This window comes from Danio aesculapii, chromosome 25, assembly GCF_903798145.1.
Source record: "Danio aesculapii chromosome 25, fDanAes4.1, whole genome shotgun sequence".
In the NCBI taxonomy this organism is placed as follows: domain Eukaryota; kingdom Metazoa; phylum Chordata; class Actinopteri; order Cypriniformes; family Danionidae; genus Danio; species Danio aesculapii.
In genome coordinates, this window is record NC_079459.1 from 18,428,548 (window position 1) to 18,441,551 (window position 13,004).

At 33.0% G+C, this 13,004-nt stretch overlaps 1 protein-coding gene across 1 annotated transcript in view; it reads right to left on the minus strand.

Moving 5' to 3' along the window:
• Positions 1–5,886, minus strand: part of si:ch211-269c21.2 (carbohydrate sulfotransferase 8) — a 136,949-nt gene extending 131,063 nt beyond the window's left edge. The window contains exon 1 of the mRNA XM_056452188.1: positions 5,673–5,886. The gene's annotated coding sequence lies outside the window, so the exon portion shown is untranslated. The remainder of the gene's footprint in view (positions 1–5,672) is intronic.
• Positions 5,887–13,004: the final 7,118 nt, after the last annotated feature.

The following is a 13,004-nucleotide window of genomic DNA, read 5'->3' on the forward strand; positions in this document are numbered from 1 at the left end:
GTAAGGAGTGTATATATGAATATCTGATGTATAGGGTGTTGTGTGTATATATGTATCATGTGTATATGTATAGGCTGTATATATATGGTGTGTATATGCATAGTGTATTATGTGTGCATGTGTATAGAGTCTATTGTGTGTATATATATATGCATAGTGTATCATGTTTGTAAATATATTGTGTGTATATGTTTAGAGTGTATCGTGTGTGCATATGTATACAGTGTATCATGTAAGTATATGTATAGTCTATCATGACTACATGTAAAGAGTATTTGTATAGGGTGTCGTGTGCATATGTATGGGGTGTATCATGTGTGCATATGTATGGAGAGTATCGTGTGTGTATATGTATGGAGTATATCATGTGTGCAAAGTGTATTGGTATAGAGTGTATCATAAGTGTATGTGTGCATATGTATGGAGTGTATTATGAGTGTATATGTATGGAGTGTATCGTGTGTATATGTATAAGTTGTTGTGTGTGTATATGTATAGAGTGTGTATTTGTATAGAGTGTATCATGAGTGTATATGTATAGAGTGTATCATGTGTGCATTTGTATGGAGTGTATCAAGTGTGCATATGTATGAAGTGTATCAGGTGTGTGGGTTCTATCCCAGACCCTGACAAGAGTGTATCATGAGTGTATATGTTTGCATGTGTATCAAGTGTGTATATGTAAGGAGTGTATATATAAATAGAGTGTGTCGTATGTATGGTGTATATATATGTATTGTGTGTATATTTATAGGGGGTTGTGTGTATGTGCATAGTGGATTGTGTGTGCTTATCGTGTGCATATGTATAGTGTGTATCATGTGTGTATATATGCATAGTGTATCATGTTTGTAAATAAATTGTGTATAAATTTAGAGTGTATCATGTGTGTGTATATGTATAGATTGTATCATGACTTTATGTATAGATTGTATCATGTGTGCATATGTATAGGCTGTCATGTGTGCATATATATGGAGTGTATCATGTGTCTGCATATGTATAGGGTGTATAATGTGTGCATATATATGGAGTGTATCATGAGTGTGTGTGTGTGTGTGTGTATATATATATATATATATATATATATATATATATATATATATATATATATATATAGAGAGAGAGAGAGAGAGAGAGAGAGAGAGAGAGAGAGAGAGAGAGAGAGAGAAAGAGAGAGAGAGAGTATCAGGTTTGTATTTGTATGGAGTGTATCGTGTGTATATGTATAGAATGTGTATATGTATAGAGCGTATCATGTGTGCATATGTATGAAGTGTATCATGTGTGTGTATATGTATAGAGTGTATCATGTGTGCATATGTATGGTGTAGAGGTTGCACTAACTAGTCGACTAATCGACTAGTTGACTTTAATGTTCTACTGTAATGCTTTTTGATTGACGTCGACTAGTTGTGCTGCGCAGATCACATGGTTTGACCTGAAGTACATGGCAGCTTTACACACAGCTCACTGAATGAAACTTCCCTCAGATTATGTACAGTAATTTTTTTAAATGTTATTTTTCTTATGTCAGCGTCAAAGATTCACGTGAACTTTGAGTGAACTTTAAATCGTCAAACAGATCCAAGTTAAATTGCTTCATGCTAATATCCTAGAGCAGATGCTAGCCAATCACGTTTACGGAACCCTGGAAAAGTAATGTGATTGGCTGTTGCCCTCTGCAAAGTGTAGACACCGACATATTTTGTGAATGAACCATGAAGCACGCAGAAACTGTGAAGTGCGCAGCCACGGACATTATCTCCGGTAAACGTGGTGAAGATGTGCAGCGAGGAGAGGTCTAATGACCAACATGAGCCAGTAACTTTGATATGCCCGACATGAGCAGGATTTTGAGCAGCTTTTTAGCGTGCACAATCATAGCAGTAAATATGCATCTGAGCAAGTTTCTGACAGTGTAATATGGCTTAATGTAACATTATAGCCTTTGTCTTCCGTATGCTATGTTATGAATAACTTCACATGAATCTGTGTGCTGACGACGTATGCTTTACTTCTGACATTGTGCCCAGGGGCCTCTGAATTCTTAATCTGGGCCTGCACATGAGGTGGTTATTAACTAGCAAATAACATAAACATTACAAATGCAAACATTAGTTGAGCAGGTTACATTGTAACCCTGTGTGCTAACAACATGCTACATGACGAGATTTGTAGTGATAAGCAATTTGGCTGTTTGCATCAGGCGAAACGAGCCAGAACATTTAAATACAGCCATTCAGAAACACAGAATAGTGCACTCACTGCACTCCAACGAAATGGCAAGGTTGACAATCTATTTAATACATATTAAACCTCTATAACATTATTAAATGTACACGCTAAATCACTGACATGTGTTGGTTTGCACTGTGTCTAAAGTTCAATTTCAAATGGTTTGTTTTATTTTCAAGATCTAAGGTGAACTATCTGCTGCTGCTTTCAGTAGTATGGCAATAAATGTCATGTAAAATGACATATAAACTCAAATTATTAGCATTTAACACTGAATAAAGCACATGAGGTTTACCTGAGGTGATCACTGACAGTTTGTCCTGTTGTTCAGCTGCAAGAAATACAAGCCGTTTCTAAAATATCCATTTCAGGTGTTGGTTAAAACAAAAACTTCTTTTAATATGGAGAATATTCATTCTACCTATTCATCTACGCCGTTGATTTTATTTAGAACATGACTTAAATCAGCCTTTGTTGGTGTAAACTGGCAACCTGCTCTTACCTAGTTTAACCACTGGGTGTCAAATTTACATACTTACAACCAATTTTCACTTTTTTTGTGTAATGGGACACATATATGACGGTCAACCACTCAAAAAATGTGTTTTGGTGCTTCGTGACCCTTTAAAGATGCTAATCCAATTTTTTAGGTTAAAACAAAGAACAAATTAGAACAGAAATTTACAATATAAATCTAGACTGCAAAAGGATGCAGACATTCACTCAGAAAATTACTATTAGACTTTGTAAAAAAGAAATAATAATAACTTAAAGGTCATTTTTTTTACTTTTAAAAAAATCTCTTTTAATTTTAACATTTTATTTTGTATATTCTCCAAAAAAAAAAAATTGTAGTAAATCAAATAAAGACTGAAGATTTTTAGTTTCAAATACTGCAGTCATATAATTTCTTCAAATTCTTTTAAAAAGATTTTCAAGACAATCAAGACTATTCAAATGATCGTTGCAATATCAACCACTCGTTTTAAAAAACACAGATCACATAGCAGAAGGTCTTGTCCTCTGAGCACATCCATTTCTTAACTAGAAGCTAGTGAGGGCATGTCACCATCCTATTTATAGCCTGCCGAGAAATAATTCAAAGGAATCAGAGTGAAGATCTCTTAAATCTTCCCTTACAGAGTCTTACACAGAATGAAAAAGGAGAACGTCTCTTTTTGCCTCAAAAGCCATCTGTATGAGACATTGAAGCACACACCTCTGAAAAGGTGTGAGTTATATCATGAACATCACAGTGATGGATGTGGCATCTGTTGGACAGACAGAACAGCACACATGCTGCTTGTTCTAACTGTGATGGGCGATGAAAAATTGAAGCCAAGAACTTTCACAACTAAATTAAAATGCATGTAGAAATAAGAAATATGGGTTCTTAAAGGTGCAGTATAACAAACAAGAAAACACTGTCATCTTTGAGTTATTCTTTGTTCCTCAGCCATCATTCACATTCATACAGCGAAATAACTTTTTGTGTGCAATACTTTGCTGAAAATAAGTCATATTTAACAAAATCAAGTGAAAATCAGCTGAAAATAAGTCATGAAATAAATTTTAAAAGAGAATCAAACGGAAATGACTACATTTTGTGTGTTCACAGAAGTCATTTACCATTTTTAAGTGAGTAAATTTCAACATTTGGGCTAATAATATCCTTCATTCAAATCATTTGAAAATAAATCAATAGATAAACAAACAAACCAACAACCAACCAATGTTTTTTGTGTTCTTCAGGACAAGTAAAAGTCATACACTGTTTTATGCTAAATGAGTAAATGACAGAATGTCAATATTTTATCACTAAATAATGAAAAGAAGTCAAGAAACACACAAAGAAGTGTGTTTTTTAATGTTTTGTGTTCTTAGGTCATATGAAGTTTTGTGTCAATAAATTACATCATTTCAATATTTAGGCAACTAATGTTATAAGGTGCAGTAAAGCAGTAGAACTTTTTTGATGATATATCATATTTCAAAAATTCACTGAAAAAAGTCATTAAATACATTTAACAAGGGAATAAAATAGTATAAAAAAGGAAATGACTACATTTTGTGTGTTCACAGAAGTCAATCACCGTTTTTTAGAGAGTAAATTACAGAATTTCAACATTTGGGCTAATAATATCATTTAACTATCATTTTAAATCAATTGAAAACGAGTCAATAAATACACAAACAGATCAAATAACCAACCAATGTTTTTTGTGTTCTCCAGGACAAGTCAGTAAGTTTAAATAATGAAAATAAGTCAATAAATACAGAAACATGTGTTTGTCAATTTTTTTGTTCTTATGTCTTTATGTCATAAGTTTTGAATGTCAATAAATTGCATAATTTAATTCAAATTCAGCCAACTAATCATTTAAATCAATTGAAAATGAGTCAATAAATGCACAGACTAGTAAATACCTGTAAGTCATGTGCAGTTTTAAGGGTACATAAATGCCAGAATTTCAAAACTTAGAAAAACTTTCTGTTTAAATCTATTAAAAATAAGACAACAAATGCGTAAATAAGCATGTCTTTTTTGTGTTTTTCAGCACATAAGTCAAATACTGTTACTAAGGGTACTTGGGGTAAATATAAAACAATAATGCCCAGGGTGAGTAAAAAGCGGAATTTTGATATATAAACGTTCTCTTAAATGTGTTGAAAATAAGTCAAAAACAGGTGAATGACTGACGGTTTTTGTGTTCTTTTTGAAAACGAACTAGTAACAGTTTTAAGAGTGAGTAAATGACAGACTTTCAATATTTCAACAAAATATTTGTTTAAATCTAAGTAATTATAGTCAATAAATCAACAAACATGTAAATAAGTGTTTGTGCGCAAATAAGTCAAAAACAGCTTTAGAGATGAGTAAATCTCATTTCTATATTGGGAAATCTATGTTATCATTTTAAATATATCAAAATTATGTCAATAAATGCACAAAAAGGCAAGTTTCTATGTTACTTTTCCACACATGTAGGTCAAATACGGAATAAGTGACAGAATTTTACTGTTTCGACCTTTTGTAAACACAAACAAACGTCGTTTTAATACGCTGTATTACTGACACTCAATCTGACAGTTAAAAGAACTAATTCAGACTTCAACTCATCCAATGCCTTAAAACGCGTCTTGTTCAACTCATAAAAATTACTTTCATTATTTATACTTGAACTACACGTCGAACTGGACAAAACCAGCGTCCTATAGTTAAACTAGACAGGTAAATGCCATCAAAACTGAAGGCGCTGACCGCGTTTCCACTTCTTCACACAATTTCAGTCTCCTCACACACTTCTCTCAGCACCGCGGTCCAGACTCGGACACATTTACTTTTCTATCTCTTTGAAGCTCGAATTTCTCGCCTGCAGGACCTATTTCTACTCTTTCCTGTGCAAAAAACCGTTGGCACATGCAACACTTACCTCAACAATCTTCATAAGGCTCAAATGTGCCGCTGTAGGCGCTCCACTTCTTTCGGGCAGGCTGAATTCCGCGGTTTAAATTTCAGCACCGAGTTATAACTGAACCATGGCACGTAAATAAAACGCAGCCCGAGATAAAACGCCTGTCCGCGGTCGGAGTGTAACTTTAAAGCGATTGGAGCGGCCGTTTGGTGAAATGTGAACGGTCGCGCGTTGCTCGTGCGTGTTGTTGGGCGTGTGCGCGCATCCTGTGCTTCTATTCTCGCGCGCTCTCTAGGGACTCCGATGATGCTGCTGATATTGCCAAGCAACAGCTTCTGTAATAACCAGTCAAAGTCTGACGACACGCAAGTTTGGCATGTCCTATAACGCGTTATAATTCGTTTTGCCTGAAGTGTCATTTTTCTTAAGCAGGCATGAATGAAGGTATCTCTCTAATTTATCACTATAATAACTTGAAAGATGTTTAAAGAAACAGTGGTCGATAATGCAATGTTTTTTTTTTCAATATGACATGGTGGAAAAAAAACATTAATAACGTATAGAAACTTCCCTATGTCATTTATAATGTTCATCACAATAAAGGTTTTGTTAGATTTTGGCATATCCTCATCCAAAGTAAAAAAAATTTTTTTTCTAACTCAAAATGTTTCAAAATATTGTTTTAATTGGTAATTAATAAACAGGTTTTAACAATGTCCTTTATATCACTTTTTTATTTAATATTATTCATTTTCGTGTATATATTACCCAGTTATTATATATTTAATAAAATCTAACTTATAATAATATTATGTAGGCTAATTTATTACATTTATGTAATACTTATTATATAAAAATACATATTATATAAAAATATAAATAAATTAAAGATATAAATTTATTATACTTATCGTGTGCAATGTTGTATTTATGTTTGTGTTGATATCTTTTATTTATGTTTATATTTATCACTTGTAATGTTCCTAGTTTTAAATTCAAAGCATATACAGTGCTCAGCATATACAGTTAAAGTCAGAATTATTAGCCCCCCTGTTTATTTCATTTCATTTCTTTTCGGTTTACTCCCTTTATTCATCAGGGGTCGCCACAGCGGAAAGAACCGCCAACTTATCCAGAATATGTTTTTTTTATAATTATTTTTTAGGGGTTTTCACCTTGATTTGGACAGGACAGTAGAGAGAATTGACAGAAAAGTGTGGGGAGCAGAGAGAGGGGAAGGATCGGCATAGGACCTCGAGGCGGGAATCGAACCCGGGTCGCCGCGAACACCGGAGTGCATTTGTCGGTGCACTTTTTCACTACGCCATTGGCACCGACATCCAGCATATGTTTTTACGCAGAGGATGCCCTTCCAGCTGCAACCCATCACTGAGAAACACCCACGCAAACATGGGGAGAACATGCAAACTCATAAACACAGAAATGTCAACTGACCCAGCCGGGGCTTGAACTAACGACCTTTTTGCTTTGAGGCGATCGTGCTATCCACTGCGTCACCGTGACGCCCCTCTGTTTATTTTTTTCCCCAATTTCTGTTTAACAGAGAGAAGATTTTCTCAACACATTTATAAATATAATAGTTTTAATAACTCATTTCTAATAACTGATTTATTTTACATTTATTATGATGACAGTACATAATATTTGACTACATATTTTCAAGATTCTTCTATACAGTTTAAAGTGACATTTAAAGGCTTAACTAGGTTAATTAGGTTAACTAGGCAGGTTAGGGTAATTATGCAAGCTATTGTATAACGATAGTTTGTTCTGTAGACTATAGAAACATAATATAGCTTAAAGGGGCGAATGACCTTAAAATATATATATAAAAAAAAAAACTCTAGCTGCTTTTACTCTACCCAAAATAAAACAAAAAAGACATTCTCCAGAAATACTGTGAAAATTTCCTTACTCTGTTAAACATCAAAAATTTGAAAAAAATAATAATAATTCTAAGGGGGGCTAATAATTCAGACTTTACTGTAAGTACTTCCCTCACAAATCTCTCATTTAAATTATTATTTTCTATCGAAAGCCTTACAATATTATATTTATGCATAAACATTAGATTAGTCAGTACTAAAGCCAAATCTCTCACAAAATAACTTATGATAATGATCCAAAATTAGTACACACAAATGTATATGTTAGAGAAAAATATTAATTAAACTCTTTTGTAGTTTGTAGTTATTTTCCAGTATCTTGCACAAATTTAAATGTATTATCTTTCTATTTCTAAAGATGTTTAGTGGCTAAAATGATATTTTAATAAATATATCTGATTAATAAATATGTTTTGCATAAATGCACCAAAACACATTGCCTATATTCACTGAGAAATAGATAATAATATTCATTTTAAAAATGAGGTAACTCATTTATGTTGAGCACTGTATATATTTCATTTTTAGTAAACACAAAAGGAATGCAAATATATCAGTAAATAAATCAAACTCAATCAAAGGTTCATTAAAAATATTTCAATTACTCATGAAGCATTATATATTTTTAGATTACGAAATCCATTTTAATTTCTTACAACCAGTAAAGATTATTCTAATAAAGTTTCAATAAATTTATAAAATAAGATTGTTTTGTTCTAACCGTGCTTTTGTAACTACACTGTAAAAATGCTGGATTCCACACAATCGATTTGTGTTGGGACAACATGAAGGAATTACCTTAGTTGTTTTTACAAATTTAAGTGGATTTAACATAAAACAATTAAGTTGTCCCAACAAAATCTCAAGAATTGTGTTGTTTTAGCTCGTTTTAAATAAGTAGTTTCAACAAGCAACAAAAACATTTTTTGGAGTGTAAGTCTAAGACCTTTAAAAAAACATTTTTCAGTTAATCTACTATAATTTTTCATATTTAAGTACTAAAATAGCTAAATAAAACAAGAGAAATAGACAAAGCTAATACAAATAACACAAACACTTGAGTCAAGATTATTGTCATTCCGCTGTGGACATACAGAGGAACTAAATGTTGTGTCTCGCAGGACAACGGTGCTACATAAATTACTTATAAATACAAGCACAACACTGGACATCAAAGCTATTTTAAAAACCTCGGCATAACTTATACTATAAGATATATACACATAAGACAAGTTATACAAGTATTTTTTCATGAGACCGAACAATGTTGAGCAGGATATTGTATACATGAGAGGCATTAAAGGTAAATATTTAACCCTATTACTAAAACATACTGTAATTTAAATATATTAAACAGAAAGTAAATCAAATTATAAATACTAACAGTAACTATAACAGTATAGAATACTAAAAATAAATGTGCACTCTTCTCTGCTGGTTTATTAGGTGGTACTGGACAGGAGTCTATAAATAAATATACAGTCCATAAATAAATTCCAACTCTGGGGACTGGGAGATTAAAGGAGCATTGTGAATTTATGAAACTGGGAATGATATTTTTGTGCAGTTCTGCTCTATTTTACCAAGGTGTAAGAATATGTGCAAACCCTCTTCTTTGCTTGTGTGAACAATTCATATAAGCCTATAACACAGCGCTGATTAACCTTTTTCTTGTCGATCAAATTTTATTTATGACATTATTTTGTCTATCGACTTCAGCAACTCCAAAACAATAGACTTCTACCGCCAAATGGATTAAATGATGTACCCGAGGCTGTTGTGTTACTCTATCCTGAAGGCACATATTGATTGCTTTATAAATTACTGTCAGCTTACATCATTTCATTTCTTTACTGTCACCATGAAGCACTGCTCGCTCTTTCTTACAGCAATGCATTTCACCTCGCTGCCCACAAGATAACCAATTGTTTTTTTATTCCTCGCAGAAATAGACAAAAGAATATTGATCTTATGATTCAGGTCTTCTTGTTGCTCAATCCCTAAAGCCCTGAAATCTCTTTGCCAGTCCAAAATGAAAGGGAATATGGGACGTTCTCTTCAAGGTCCTTCACTTACGCAAAACCACTGACGTAACAAGATATCTCAGCAGAAAGTTTGACCATCTACTCGTGTTCTACTTGAAAGCAGAGTTACCAAGCTAAGCCATTTAACATTTTCAGGTTATAGTGTTTTTTCATTAGTATGTATTCATTAGCCAGTGCTTTGTTTTTTTGTAAATACACAAATATTATGTTACACATGTTATGTAGATGGGGGTTTTTTTTGCTTGTACTTATTTAAAATGAGCTGAAACAACAACATTCTTTTGAATTTTTTACACAACTTAATTGTTTTATGTTAAGTTCCCTCAATTTTTTAAGTTAATCAATTTGTGTTGGGACAACATTAATGAATTGTATGGAACCCTGTATTTTTATAGTGCACTAGTAAATTTTTATTAAAATAAACTATACTGTAAAAGTAATATTATTCATTCATTCATTTTCTTTTCGGCTTAGTCCCTTTATTAATCAAGGGTCGCCACAGCAGAATGAACCGCCAACTTATCCAGCATATGTTTTACACAGCGGATGCCCTTCCAGCTGCAACCCATCACTGGGAAACATCCATATACACTCATTCACAGCCTACGGACAATTTAGCTTACCCAATTCATCTATACCACATGTCTTTGAACTTGTGAGGGAAACCGGAGCACCCGGAGGAAACCCACGCGAACACGGGGAGAACGTGCAAACTCCACACAGAAATTCCAGACGAAAAGTAATATTATGTTTACCTAATTCAGTTGTGTGCAAACTTGTTGCTTTAATTCAGTTTAGTTTAGTTATCTTAACCTTATTGATTTAAGTGTCATTTGATTCGTATTTACTTAGGCAATTTAAGTTTTGTTGACTTAACCGAATCTGGGATCTGAAGTACTAGTATAGTTTTACATTGTAATACTTATTACAATTATCCCATTAACACTCATTTCCCACACTTCCTGGCCCCACACTGTTCATCACAATGTTAATTACAACACCATTAAGTTTACTTCAATTGTCTGCAAACTTGTTGCGTTAATTCAGTTTAGTTTAGTTATCTTAACCTGGATGAAAACGATGCTTTATTCATAAATGTTTTATGTGTTATTACAGTTTTGGCAAATATCTGATTGACCTATTTGGATGGAAAATAGCTATTGACACTTAATTTTAGTATTTATTTTCCTTATACACTGGACACAAAGCATGCTGGGAGCTAGAAATCTGAAAGTTAACTCAGTCAGTAACAATACAAACTTGTTGTGGGGGATATGAAAATAAGGCATAAGCCCCACCTATCAGGCAACAGCATCTCATTATCACTGTAGAGTGTATCCGACAGTAACTTGTTTTCATTAATAACAATAAACTTTCATTAATATTTCAGTAAAAGGAAATAATTTAGTTTATTAGCTGCACTGTTTCAAAATTCACTAATTGAATACATACTCAATCCTATATTAGATACCTGAACAGATCCCTACAGATTGAAAAAATTTGGGTTCACACCATGAATTTAAGTATTCGCAAATGAGATTTGCATATATAATGTACAAATAGAGGTGGCTTGAGGTGGTGAAGGTGTTGTGAAAACGTGGTTTTGACCTCAATAATTTGTTCAAAAAATTATTATTTTTTTTTTAAATTTGCATGTGTTAAAAAAAAAACAGATAGTAGTAGTTATTTCAATTTTGACTGGTAAGTCTTCGAGTTTTGTACTTGTTTTACAGTCTGTGGAGATCTGTCAATGAAATATAAACTATTTAATTTCAACTAGTATTATCAACGAATCTATAGAACATACCACCTTGTACTTTGTGGATACTAGTGCATATTGTTCATATTGTGCGTTGAAGACTACAGTGGTCAACATTTGAAGTGGATCAAAATGTTTTTCAAAGTTGTCCTAAGACAAAAATTTGTGTTGTTTAATAATTTTAGCACAACTATGATGAAAGATTTGATCCACTTCAAATGTTGACTACATACTGGATACTGTTACAAACTGGTACTAACTACCTGTACTTTTTCATTAAAATTCGTTAGATACTAGTAATTATTTCAACATTAACTAGGCTATGGCATTTTAGTGAGACATTTAATATTACCTACTGACTTCTATGGGGATCTGTCATAGTGATACTACTTACTTTAATTGCAGTTATGACTGGTAAATATTTTTAAATACTTTTAGATAAATACTAATAATAATAATCACAAATAGATTTTTTAAAATCCCACTATAATATTTTTAGGCTAAAATAAACCATTTGGAAACAATACAACTGACTACAATGTATGTACAAATTCCCTAAATAGACATGATAATGAAAAAATGAGTTTTTCTCTCTGGCAACTTCTGCCTGTCTTACAAGACCTTTGTGTTTTTTTGGAAAGTTTTGAAAAAGTTTTACAAGACCTTTCAAAAGCATTTCAATTAAAACATTTATTCAACATCTCACTTGTAAATACTGTACATCATATTAGTAAGTACGCAAAAAATATGACTTTTGCTGCTTGTTCGAATTACTTATTTAAAACGAGTTGAAACAACACAATTCTTAAGTTTTTGGGGGACAACTTAAATGTTTTATGTTCAATCCACTTAAAGTGTTTAGTTATCTTAATCAATTTGGGTTAGGACAACATGAAGGAATTGATTGGAAGCCAGAATTTTTTACAGTGTAAGTTAGTTCAATCGCTGAAGGTATTGATGTTTCAGATTATTAGCATTTGACACTGTTGGTACTTTGATTCATGACATCATCGTTCATGTGATGTTTTAGTCTGGTTTCAGGGTGGCAAATTTATCAATGGCCTAGACTGAATCATCCTGGATCTCCAACCAATACATAATTAGTTCATCTGCGGCCCTAGAAGCTTCTTTTAGCTCACTAATGGAGCTCTTACCAGGAGATCAAATAACAGTCCGGTCAATGATGAGGTTTGTGGATAAAAAAATGATGATGTCACCAGCCCTGACATTACATTACTTGCCTTAAATGCAGTGCAAACAACAAAATACTATGTAACAATGTAAGAAAGAAACCTGTTTGTACACAGTCATACATGTTTCTTCTTAGCTGAACCGAAACTAATGAAACCCAAAAGAGTTGCTTTGATATTTCAAGCCTTATGACCTGCTCATCTCAAAGGGAGTGATGCTGCGCTTCCCAAACCCAAAATCCGAAACCTCACAGGAGATGTGTCAGAAACCTAAACTTCTAAAACAAGATAAAACTTTCACTAGGTGCTTCAGACAGACTTATTTATAACACAAAGACAGAATGAATAGTTCTCTCTCCAAGGATGGCATTTTCAGTCCTCTAACTAGATTTAGATGGCTGCCTCTGTCTTCTAAATTTAGATGAAGAAAGTGAGTCAGCTCACAGAAA